Source organism: Coregonus lavaretus (assembly GCF_964263955.1).
Source record: "Coregonus lavaretus genome assembly, chromosome: 8".
Taxonomy (NCBI): Eukaryota; Metazoa; Chordata; class Actinopteri; order Salmoniformes; family Salmonidae; genus Coregonus; species Coregonus lavaretus.
This window is the reverse complement of record NC_139995.1, coordinates 14,068,108-14,079,342: the sequence shown is the minus strand read 5'-3', so window position 1 is coordinate 14,079,342 and position 11,235 is coordinate 14,068,108. Positions and strand designations below refer to the sequence as shown.

The 11,235-nt window shown below is 45.7% G+C and overlaps 1 pseudogene across 1 annotated transcript in view; it reads right to left on the bottom strand.

Annotated features, from left to right (window-relative positions):
• Nucleotides 1–2,610: 2,610 nt before the first annotated feature.
• LOC311133171 (SLIT-ROBO Rho GTPase-activating protein 2-like) overlaps nucleotides 2,611–11,235 on the bottom strand; it is a 48,121-nt pseudogene continuing 39,496 nt past the window's right edge. Inside the window, exons 15-21 of the transcript XR_014615368.1 lie at nucleotides 7,222–7,446; nucleotides 6,141–6,217; nucleotides 5,363–5,561; nucleotides 4,995–5,123; nucleotides 4,536–4,761; nucleotides 4,132–4,242; nucleotides 2,611–4,017 (exon numbers count right to left, since the gene is read on the bottom strand). The product of XR_014615368.1 is annotated as an SLIT-ROBO Rho GTPase-activating protein 2-like (transcript). The remainder of the gene's footprint in view (nucleotides 4,018–4,131; nucleotides 4,243–4,535; nucleotides 4,762–4,994; nucleotides 5,124–5,362; nucleotides 5,562–6,140; nucleotides 6,218–7,221; nucleotides 7,447–11,235) is intronic.

Here is an 11,235-nt window from a genome sequence, read left to right as displayed (position 1 = left end):
AAAAAGTCTACTACAAGAACTACACAAAGAATTATAGAAGACCTATTTGATTAAACTACTATTACTGTACAATATTGTACCAAAAAAAGAGTGTACCTCTGTAATGTACAACATTGTATATACAAAGTACATCTTAACACAGGATTCTCCAGTAATACAGAGACAACTATAAATATATTTGACATTACAGTCATTTTTTAGGTCTTGTGTTTGCAAATGGGCAAGAAATGCATATTTAACAATAGTTAATCATAATAAAAATCATCCTCACTCAACCAGTCCACGAGCACACCATGTAATTTTAAATGCATGATGATTGATTTGAGATCAACTGATAATATGGTGTGGAGACTGAGGTTCCTAGCTCCTATACAGCGAAGCCAGGATAACACAAAGACACCAACCACAAAGCATCACCCATGAGTGTATGTTCGTATGACATGTGTGTTAATGCCTATTCACCCCACCACTCCACACACACACAAAATCCCTCCAGTTGCCAAGATGAGGTAAGAGGAGCAACACAATGTAAAATACATCTTAAAATACACACATAGAGATAAAACATTACATTTAAGAATTCAACCACCTGTTACAGAGCATTTGGGAATGCAATAATACAATTATATACCTGGGGTTTGCAGGGTGCGGCGGAAGGAATAAGGGAGGAAACAGACAGAGGGATATTTGTAAGGAAAAGGTGTGTGTCTGTGGGAACAGAGGGAGAATGCTAGGAGAAGGAGAAAGGTACAGAGAGAGGAGGGTGATAGGGAGAGGGGGAATGACAGAAATGTCTGCCTGGTTAACTAGTGGCTCTGCCCTTCTCCCCTCAGGGTTCTCTGAGCCCTGACATTAAAGATCCTGATCTCAGACAGGGTGTTAAAGCTGTCAATCACTAGACCATCCCGCCTCCCACTGACCTTGACCAATCAAAACATTCTGTCTCCTCCCCTTGACAAATCACAGTTCAGACGACATAAAATGCTAATTCTCCCACTGTGACAGACAGGACAGGATTGTTTTGACATTGACCACGTGATGCGACACTCAGAGTTGTGTAACAGACATTTAGGGAGTCACAGCAGAGGTTCTCTTAAAGACGAGCGCAACAGAACAGACCTCAGGGCTGTTGCTTTAACTCATGTCATTGGATTATATAAATCCAATCAATTATTTGATGCTGGTCCGCCATGATACACACCAATGCTATTGGTAGAGGAACGACAGAGGAGACAGTGACACTTTTCCTCTTGTCCTCTGTCTGAAATGGCTGGGACTGAGTACTAGTCAGTCACACAAACATTAAGCCTAGTGAGCAGTGATGCTGGTAGCAGAGTGGCTCTGGTGACACAGGAAGTGGTTCTGCTGTCTGTGTCCCCTTCCTGTTGGTCCCCCTGTCTCCAGAGAGCTGCCATTAGTTGGTTCCCTTCATGATGAGCAGTTGAAGGGCAAATCCACTCAAAAACTATATTTGTATATTTTTTCATTAGTCCACTGTTGTTACAGTCCCAAAAGGTTTTGCAGGTCAGCAGTCAAGTTTTCAAGATATTAGACATTCAAGAAGCGAAGTGTCACCGGCCACATCATCATGATGATGCAAAATATCTTGAAAACTTGACTGCTGACAAGCAAAACATTTTGGGACTGTATCAACAGTGGACTAATGAAAAAAATACCAAACAATTCTTGAGTGGATTTTCCATTTATGTTTGAGTTCTAAGAGCTGTGAAGAGTCACTGACACACAATTTAGGATTACATAATCTGAGGATTAACTAACAACTGGAAGAAAACAAGCATAATGTCATTATTCCGAATGTGCTTGACGAGGTTTGTTTGTGGTTGTATCTAAACAAACTCTTCCACCTCACTGAGATTCCTCATCTGCACTTTTCCAGTTATCATCATGATTATTAAACATTTACACATAAAAATAACATCTTTGCTGATTTTGTTTGGAGTCATAATTTGCGTGTAGCGGGTCTAAGAGGTGCGTTGCTTGTATTGTAGATAGATGCAGTCAGTCAGTCAGCACTGCGACTGCTGTGGCCCCAGCATGCGATTAGAACCTGAAAGGCATTTAGCTGCCACAGAACACATACACACGTCACACACGTCATGCATGTGTCTGTGTATTCTACTTCTGCAATAGAGTGTATATTAATGCTGGGAATCTAAGGGAGAGAGAAGCAGCAGGCCTGGCATGCTGCTGAGTTGATGAGTCTGAGTCAGACTCTTATTGCTAAAGAAAGGGTGGTTATTGAACACGGCCATGTCGTGCGCTTATGCACCAGCAGGAGGTGCTGCTGGAAAGCCGGACAAGCGTTGCACTATGTTGGTTGTACTGAATGTAGAGCAAGGCTATTCAATTCTGGTCCTGGAGGGCCCCATCACTACTGCATTAAATGATTTCCCTCGAACTAGGGACTCCTTCACACCTGGGAAACAGGTGATTGGACTCTCTGCCAAATCAATTACATTAGTTGGTCAATCAATTTCCACTTAGAAAAGAAAACCAGCATAACTTTGGCCGCTGAGGGCCACTAATTGAAAAGCCCTGATGTAGAGTCTAGTAGAATACAGTAGAAAAGAGTGTAGTGTAAAGCAGCTCTACTGGTTAGCGCTTTATGTTAGAATGAATCCCCACAACACTCCGCTTGCTGCCCAGACACCTAGGGGGATCAGAGATGTAGCCTAGCTCTCTCCTCCTCACATAGAAACAGGCATTCTCAACTCCAGCGCTTTTCTATCTGAGATATAGCCCAGCTTTTCACTGGAGTCGCTTTATCCTCTGGTCCTCTCCTCATCTCTGATCTTCCATCTGTCCATCCATCCATCTATCAGTCCAGCTCTCTCTTTCTTTCTGTCCAGGCTGGTAGATCCAGTCTTGCCCCAGTCTTGAAGCAGCAGAGTGAACATGTTACTGAGTTTTGTACTGAGTTAGTTAATTGTTCTCTGTTCCACAGTCTGTCTGTGTGTTCTCAGAGAGTGTGGATTCAGGAGTCACACACACACACAGCCATCCAGGTGAACCACTCCTCCTGTCCACTCCAGTCTTCTCAAGGTTAGTTGGGGATAAATGTCCTTAAATGTCCCATCTATTTCAAATCAAACAGTGCTCTCACTCAAGTGTAAGGTATGCCACACAGACCTCACACAGGCACACACACACACACCTCACACCAGTATATACAGTACAGGCGCCATATCTCTTTTTGTCATGCTGTTTGTCCATTTTGATGCCTTGTTTGATTTTCTGCATTGGTCCGTGTCAGTCAGAAGGTAGGTGTGTTGACTGATGCTCCCAAGAAGGGGCAGACTTGAGTCATGGATGCTTTACATATTGTTTGGGGTTTTTCCCCATAAATGGTTAAAGAGTTTGGGAGGGTAAGCTGATCCTAGGTGAGAGCTATCCCACTTATCACTGGGGTGAGGGGAGATGGGGGCAGGATGTGTGGATCGAAGGGGTGTGTGTGTGTATATGTGTATATGTGGGTGAGTGCCCTCAGGCGGGGCAGGACTTGTCGTTGGGCTGGGGTGGGGGTGGTGGAGGAGGGGTTGGGGGGACAGTGGTGGTTGGGGAGCCCATAGCCGGACTGCCACCTCCTCCACCCTTGGGGAAGACCACCGGCTTGGGCCGCGTGGCTGGAGGGCGAGGCTCTCGGAAGGAGGGATTGGAGGCAGAGAGGGCTGAGGAGGCGAGAGAGGAGGAAGCGGAAGAGGGCAGGGGGCTCCTGGGCTTGGAGGGGCGGAAGGAGGAGGGGACGTCGCTGGCGGACGACGCGCTGCGTTGGAGGGGGTGTGAGTGTGGAGATCCTGCGCCCTCGCTGTCCCTCAGCAGACGGGAGTGGAGAGGACTGGAGGGCTCGGACGCGCCCCCACCTCCACCCCCACACACACCCTTCAGCTGCTCCAGTGTGTCCAGCACCACGTCGGGGGTGTGTGTGTGCTTGGCACTGCTCTGCCTCTCCAGCTCTCTCAGTTCACTCAGAGCAGAGCTCATAGCTGCCTCGATATCCTGAAAGAGGAGATATCAGACAGAGATACAAATCAGAATACACACACACATTTGGATGAGAGGTGAGGGGTCAAAGATGATAGGTGCGGTGTCAGAGGTCAGAGATGGGCGTACCTGTGAGGTGGGCTCCATCTGAGCGATGACCTCAGGATCCAGGGGCCGGTGGTTGCTGAAGCTCTTAGAGCGCCCCGTGGTAGTCGCCTTGCAGAACTGAGGGCTCTCCACCTACACAACAAATAAGACTCATTACAATCAGCAATAACAAGAAATAATAGATGACAGTGGAGGCTGCTGAGGGAAGGATGGCTCATAATAATGGCTGGAATGGAGTCATTGGAATGGCATCAAATATATGGAAACCACGTCTTTGATGTGTTTGATACCATTCCATTGACTCCATTCCAGCCATTATTATGAGGCGTCCTCCCCTCTGCAGCCTCCACTGATATAAAATAATACCCAACAACTGAAAAATAACAATAGTACAGTACTAATAGAAGCTATGTTTTTGAAGCTACCTTGGTCTTGAGAGAGGAGTGGCGTGTGATAGAGGAGTTGAGGACACTATGGGCGCTGACCGGTCGCTTGTCGCCGCCCTCCTTCACCAGAGCCCCTCCCACCGGCAGACTGGCCGTCCTTACGCCCCCTCCTGTCGCCCCAGATAGGGACACATCACCCCCCTGGCCCACCTCAGACCCCCAAAAGTTTCTACGGATACTCCCCAACTCAGGCCTCTTCCTCATCCTGACAGGGAGAGAGGGAGAGAGAAAGAAAGAAAGAAAGAAAGGAGAAGGATAGAGATAGGGAGAGAGAAAAGAGGAGAGAGAAAAGAGGAGAGAGAGAGAGAGAGAGAGAGAGAGCGAGAGAGATCGGAATGGTTAGTGACAAGATGAAAACAGACACAATGAGATTTAATTGGGTCAGTGAAGGTGTAAATGACGAGATGCTGTATTGTGATGTGTGCGTGTGTGTCTTACTTGTTGAGGTTGGCTAGGTAGATGTCAGCTACGTGAGCTCCAGTAGGAGAGGCAGCGGTGCCCCTAGTGGACGCTCTATCCTTCTGCAACTCCGCTTCAGTCTTCGGACTGCCTCTGCCCCCGTCCGGCCTGGAACACACACACATGATCAGACTACAGCCAGGCCAACTAGAACTATATTCTCTCATCTTCTCTATGTTGGCCTGTACTGGTCTATACTGGTTTGTAATGGTTTAAACTGATCTATACGGATCTGGACAGGTCTGTACTGGTCTAAAGTGGTTTGTACTGGTTTATACTGATCTGAACAGGTCTGTACTGGTCTGAACCCTTCTGTACTAGTGTAAACTGGTCTTCTGGTCTCTTACATGTCCTGAACCACTATGTACTGGTGAGGCACCAGTCCGTCCACTCCGTTGTGTCGGCCCTCCCACCAGTCATCACTGGCTCGCTGGAAAATGAGGAGAGACGCGCCCTTCTTAAACGACAGCTCCCGGTTGGTCCGTCCGGAGTAGTCGAAGCGAGCGATGGCCTCTATTGGGTCAGATTCTGAAACGACCAATGAGCCTGAGAGTCAGGGAGAGGGCGAGAGGGTAGGAAGGGAGGGAGGGAGATATAAACAGAGAGAAATGGAGGGGGACAGGCGGAGAAACAGGGGAAAGAGAGGGGAGAGAGATGGGAGAAACGGGAGAGAGAGGGGAGAGAGAGGGGAGAAACAGGGGAGAAACAGGGGAGAAACAGGGGAGCAGGGGTAGAGAGAGGGAGGCGTGTTAGTGTCAAGCAGGTTAGTGCCACAGCAGTTGGTTACAGACAAAGTGGTTGGGGAGCAGGCAGTCATATAGTGATCATAGAGCTGTTATGAAGTGCTCATTAGGGGGATAAAAGAGGTCAGAGTGTGGCTGTATGGTGTGGTCTGCTAGCAGGGGGCGGGGTGATGTCAGAAGCAGAATGTTGCTTAGAGAAGCAGCTTCAGAGTTAGGGGCAGAGTGAATGAGTGCAGCATGGCATTCGTGGGCATCATACTTCCCGTCAGTGGACAGAGATCAGTGGGCAAGCTTTAGCTCATTACAGTCCACAGAATTATGGAAAAATGTTTTGAACAGTGTGTGTGCATGTGTGTGTGTGTACATATTGCTGTGTACTCACCATCATCTCTGTTGTGGATGACAGAGATGGTGTCAGGAGCAGGTATGTCCACCAGGGGGGGCTCACATTGGGGATCACTAAGCGAGAGAGAGAGAGAGAGAGAGATTTGATTTTGAATAGGGGTGGGGGAATCAGCAACTGGTGAAACAGCTGGTCATGCAGCAAAACAGTCCAGATATGTACATACGTTTTCCCTGAGGGTGTATGTGTGTGTGTGTGTGTGTGTGTGTGTGTGTGTGTGTGTGTGTCTGTGTGTGTGTGTGTGTGTGTGAGTGTGTGTGTGTGTATGTGTGTGTGTGCTTCAATGTGTATATCATGTGATCACCTACAGCTGATAAACGGCAGGTAGGTAGCTTAGTGGTTAAGAGCGTTGTGCCAGTAACCGAAAGGTCGCTGGTTCTAATCGCCGACTAGGTGAAAAATCTGTCGATGTGCCCTTGAGCAAGGCACTTAACCCTAATTGCTCCTGTAAGTCTGCTAAATGACAAAAAATGTTTACAAAAAATAAACACACACATTTCCCCTAAATGAATGAATGTGTTTATAAATGAGAGAATGAGAGAGTAAATGGTTTCAATATGACAACATCAGATACTTCCATTCATCTAGTTACAAACAGACACTTCAGATCTGGCCAGAGATAGAGCGATCTTCACTGGAGAGATCTTTGACGTTACTGTAGTGTCTCTGAGTTGCTTTGGCAAGCTCCCTGGCATGCCTGCCACTTCTACTGTTACATTACTGGACTGGTCCAACCTAAGCCTGGGTTCCAGAGGTGTGTGTCTTGGGCCTTAGATTAGTGCTCTGTGGGTAAGTGGATCCTCCTGGCCCCTCTGGCCTGGACCAGACCCTTAAATCACTACCCCCCCCAAAACCCTAAAACCATTCACCATCCCCAAGCCACTACTGTTGCCCCCGTCTCTACCACTCTCTCTCACACACACTGCTCACCAGTTCTCCTAAGTAGCAAAGAGGCCCCTTGTGTCTTCCCCACTACTCATATAAATGGTATAGGGGCCCCTGCATCTCTCTGCCTCATACACACTAACACACTGTCCCCTACTCCTGCGCCCCCACTCACCAGTCCTCGTCAGTGGCCCCTGGACTGATGTAGACGGGCCCCTGCAGGTCCCGTGGTCCGGGGAAGACACCGTCGTGGTGGATGATGATGGTCTTTATAAGCTCGTTAACGTGGGCCTGGCAGGACACCTGGTCACAGCTCTCTGGGACTGACATCAGGGTGGGCCCAAAGCAGATGGCCAGGTTATAGGGATCCATCATGTTGTCCTCACTGTACTGGGACAGGCTGGAGAGAGAGGAGAGGGTTTAGCAGGAACACACACACGTGAACACACACACGTGAACACACACACGTGAACACACACACGTGAACACACACACGTGAACACACACACACACGTACTGCCTTTATCGCATTCCTGTTGAAATCATTACCCATCATCTGTGTCCGTGTCTCTGTGTGTATACGACTGCAATGTTTAAACCAGAAAGAGTGTGTGTGTGTGGGTGGGTGTAGGACAGTAATGTTTTAACCAGGATTAGTGGAAAGCAGGGTTCCAGCCCCTCAGGCAGCAGAATGTGCTATAAAGCTCTTAGGCAGCTCATTATCTCTTTAGACTGACTGGTCTCTTGCTTCTATTCCAGACCCCTTAACAACCATGCATTGGATTGGTGCTTTAAAGGGAGTTTCCACCCCAAAATGTCTAAAAGTCCATTCAATCTTGTGTGGATGAGTGCACTCTCGGGTACAAGGGTAGTCTGACCACAATCTCAGCCCCCATAGGATAAGCCCGTTTAGTCACGGTAACTAGGCTTCTCCAAGCTCTGATGCTGCTGGTGGTCATTAGTACCCTACTAAACTTGCTAACTGCCTGGTACTCAGCACTCTATTGTCCCTCTAATCACTTTGACATCAATGCAAATAGATTCGAAAATCTAATCAAACACTTAATGAGAGCCCATGAGATCATGTTGCGCAACATTTCTATAGACTATGCAACTGTGTGAGAAAACAGTGATGACCACTAATAAAAATAGGAGGATCCCATCAGCTTTCTATAGGCTAGGCCTACTATATTTATTTCTCAACTTTCCTAATATTAAGCACATTGCTTCTCTTTAAAACAGGAGTATTGCCTACCTGGCTGGCATGAAAATAAACCACGTGGAAAAGCATCCTCCATTCGCTATTTAAGTGGATAGATGACATTTATTTTTTTCCCGCTGCCCCTGTTTCGATACAGGATGCATGATAATGGTCCATTCTAAATCAAAACAAATGTCACACATATATTATTTAGTATATGTAAAGACAAGATTAAATCAAGAATAGTCTGATGGGTGACAATATTAGCCTATCACTTGTGAATGATATATTATCACTTGTGAATGATGCCCAGTATAAGAAACAATGCCTTTTTTTTGTGACTTTTTCTAATCATAGTCACACACCTCATGTAGCCTAGCCCATAGGCCTATATGTTTTAATAAGGTTTGTTTCACAACTAAAGTGGCCATCTAACTTAGTAAAATTAGCACATTAATCCGCTTTACAACGGGTCTATGCCTAACTGGCATATATAAGCAGCGCGTGAGTTTCAAGTTTGGGGAGGGATAGTAGATTGACATAGGCTAGAGCTTTTGCTGTTCGTTTGGCCTACTCATCTTGTTGGCTGACGAAAAGTAAATGTGGACAGTTCTTTCAATATCTTCAATACAGTGGCTTGCGAAAGTATTCACCCCCCTTGGCATTTTTCCTATTTTGTTGCCTTACAACCTGGAATTAAAATTGATTTTTGACGGGTTTGTATCATTTGATTTACACAACATGCCTTCCACTTTGAAGATGCAAAATATTTTTTATTGTGAAACAAACAAGAAATAAGACAGAAAAACAGAAAACCTGAGCGTGCATAACTATTCACCCCCCCCAAGTCAATACTTTGTAGAGCCACCTTTTGCAGCAATTACAGCTGCAAGTCTCTTGGGGTATGTCTCTATAAGCTTGGCACATCTAGCCACTGGGATTTTAGCCCATTCTTCAAGGCAAAACTGCTCCAGCTCCTTCAAGTTGGATGGGTTCCGCTGGTGTACAGCAATCTTTAAGTCATACCACAGATTCCTAATTGGATTGAGGTCTGGGCTTTGACTAGGCCATTCCAAGACATTTAAATGTTTCCCCTTAAACCACTCGAGTGTTGCTTTAGCAGTAGGCTTAGGGTCACTGTCCTTCTGGAAGGTGAACCTCCGTCCCAGTTTCAAATCTCTGGAATTTCCCTGTATTTAGCGCCATCCATCATTCCTTCAATTCTGACCAGTTTCCCAGTCCCTGCCGATGAAAAACATCCCCACAGCATGATGCTGCCACCACCATGCTTCACTGTGGGGGTGGTGTTCTCTGGGTGATGAGAGGTGTTGGGTTTGCGCCAGACATAGAATTTTCCTTGATGGCCAAAAAGCCCAATTTTAGTCTCATCTGACCAGAGTACATTCTTCCATATGTTTGGGGAGTCTCCCACATGCCTTTTGGCAAACACCAAACATGTTTGCTTATTTTTTTCTTTAAGCAATGGCTTTTTTCTGGCCATTCTTCCATAAAGCCCAACTCTGTGGAGTGTACGGCTTAAAGTGGTCCTATGGACAGATGTTCCAATCGCCGCTGTGGAGCTTTGCAGCTCCTTTCGGGTTATCTTTGGTCTCTTTGTTGCCTCTCTGATTAATGCCCTCCTTGCCTGGTCCGTGAGTTTTGGTGTGCAGCCCTCTCTTGGCAGGTTTGTTGTGGTGCCATATTCTTTCCATTTTTTAATAATGGATTTAATGGTGCTCCGTGGGATGTTCAAAGTTTCGGATACTTAACCCAACCCTGATCTGTACTTCTCCACAACTTTGTCCCTTACCTGTTTGGAGAGCTCCTTGGTCTTCATGGTGCCGCTTGCTTGGTGGTGCCTCTTGCTTAGTGGTGTTGCAGACTCTGGGGCCTTTCAGAACAGGTGTATATATACTGAGATCATGTGACACTTAGATTGCACACAGGTGGACTTTATTTAACTAATTATGTGACTTCTGAAGGTAATTGGTTGCACCAGATCTTATTTAGGGGCTTCATAGCAAAGGGGGTGAATACATATGCACGCACCACTTTTCTGTTATTTATTTTTTAGAATCTTTTGAAACAAGTAATTTTTTTCATTTCACTTCACCAATTTGGACTATTTTGTGTATGACCATTACATAAAATCCCAATAAAAATCCATTTAAATAACAGGTTGTAATGCAACAAAATAGGAAAAACGCCAAGGGGGATGAATATTTTTGCAAGGCACTGTATGCACCTCGGAATTGGATAAGGACGCGCGCATGTGTCTATCTTCACTTGTAGCCTATGAGAAAGACCCGATCACGTGAAGGAGAGCCATGTGAGTGAGAGGCACACTCAGAGAGAAGGACACAACGCAGCACTCCGGGCCGCAAAAGGCATGGATGTTTTTAGGGTGCATTACGGCCACAAAGGGGATGCCGCCGTGAAATTCGAGGCATTATCAAGTGCTTGTCAAATTGTGAATGAGAGACTATTGGAGTGTGTACAGCCTGTGCAAAAAAAAACTAAGCAGAGCTCATGCCTTTCAAGCGACTTTTTCATCATGCAGCCTTACAATGTATTAAAAATCAAAACAATAATAACTCTAAATTAAGCATATAGGAATACCTATTTATTTGTTAACCACTCAACTCAGAATAGCCGCATGTGCGCACTCCCTCAAATCGATTGGAGAAAATATTTATATTTTATTCAGCTTTGTTCAATTGTATTCTTCATACTATAAAATAATATCAAATAATGCCACGGAATTATAAGCAAATCTTGTCTTCTAAATGAACTAGTGTAGCCCACAGCCATTTGGCATAGCCACATCAGGACCTAACATAAGGACAACTCAGAGTATGCTATTATTTTCTTCTGAAATAGACTACATTTTCTTCATATCATGCTTCTTTAGACCTGTCTAAAATAAATAATGGATTTATTGTGAAGGTGTATGCTATATTACATGGATTTATTAGACTTTTTTAAATG